The sequence below is a fragment of the Nycticebus coucang genome, chromosome 12 (genome assembly GCF_027406575.1).
Source record: "Nycticebus coucang isolate mNycCou1 chromosome 12, mNycCou1.pri, whole genome shotgun sequence".
Classification (NCBI taxonomy): Eukaryota; Metazoa; Chordata; class Mammalia; order Primates; family Lorisidae; genus Nycticebus; species Nycticebus coucang.
In genome coordinates this window covers 82,135,545-82,136,929 of record NC_069791.1, presented here as the reverse complement: position 1 = coordinate 82,136,929, position 1,385 = coordinate 82,135,545, and the positions used below count along the sequence as shown (strand labels likewise).

Below are 1,385 nucleotides of genomic sequence, written 5' to 3'. Positions count from 1 at the left end.
GAAAAAAATATATGTTTATTACGGTTTGAATGTGTGTGTTCCTTCAAAATTCATATATTGCAACTTAAATCTCAAGGTGACGATATTAAGAGGTGAGGCCTTTGGAATACGATTAGGCAATGAGGTCTCTACCTTCATGGATGGGCTTAGTGTCCTCATGAAAGGGCTTGAAGTAGTAATTTTGTCCCTTTTTGCCCTTCTGCCATGTGAGGACACAATAAAAAGGTGTCATCTTAGAAACAGAGGGCAAGCCCTTACCAGACACTGAATCTACTGGTGCCTTGAATCTTGGTCTTTCCAACCTCTAGAACAAAATTGCTTTCTTTTTTTTTTTTTAAACTGATGTTTGTTTTCCTCCAACTTTATTTCCATCTTGTTTAAGAGCTTGTGGAAGAACAGCTTAAGACCACTCCGTGGTTGTTCCTACCCATTCAGTAGCCTGAGCAGTGGGAGCTGCAGACCCGTCTTCCGTGGCAGGCTGGGCACTCCAGTCTTCAGTGGGGACCTGCTGAATAGGCACAGAGGGCACCTGCAGCCTTCTGACCAGTCTGCAACCTCTGGTTGCGTAGCAGTAAACTCAGGAGCTGGAGCAGTCCATTCACCCTGAAATTCCTCCTTGGTCACAGCTTTCTCAACAGCAGCCTGCTCTTCCTTTTTAATATCTTCAGGATCTCTGTAGAAATAGAGATCTGGCATGACCTCCCATGGATGTTCACGGGAGATGGTGCCACGCATGCAGAGAACTTCCCGGGCCGGCATCCACCACATCAAACCTAGTGAGTGAGCTCCCTTTTGACAATCTCATAGCAGGATTCATCAAGTTAGTCTGAAAACAGAAAAGCCAAGTAATGCCGGAGCAGAGCAAGAAATACAGAGAAAGGCAGGAGAAAACAGACCACTTTCAAATGTTTTCATCAATGTCTCAATGTTGTTATGCATTAACATTATACTTGTAGCAAGGATTACTATCAAACTCCACTCGTTGGGGCCAGAGACCCTTGTGGTGTGAGTGAAAAACTTGCCTCTCATGTAGCACTCTACCTACACTTGTGATTTCACTGGCCAATCAGTGGCCTAAACTCCAAGCTCTAACAATGTGCACTTTTTTTTTTTTTTTGAGACAGAGTCTCACTGTGTTGCCCTCAGTGGAGTGTGGTGGCATCACAGCTCACAGCAACCTCCAACTCTTGGGCGATTCTCTTGCCTCAGCCTCCCGAGTAGCTGGGACTACAGGTGCCTGCCACAACGCCCGGCTATTTTTTGGTTGCAGTTGTCATTGTTGTTTTAGCAGGCCCAGACTAGGCTCAAACCTACCACCTTTGGTGTATGTGACCAGCGCCCTACTCACTGAGCTACAGGTGCCAAGCCTAGAACAAAATTTCTGT

At 45.8% G+C, this 1,385-nt stretch overlaps 1 non-coding gene across 1 annotated transcript; it reads right to left on the bottom strand.

Moving 5' to 3' along the window:
* Nucleotides 1-948: 948 nt before the first annotated feature.
* On the bottom strand, nt 949-1,103 carry LOC128562956 (small nucleolar RNA SNORA62/SNORA6 family). The gene has a single exon (XR_008373644.1). It is a non-coding gene; the product is annotated as a small nucleolar RNA SNORA62/SNORA6 family (small nucleolar RNA).
* Between the last annotated feature and the right edge of the window lie 282 nt (nt 1,104-1,385).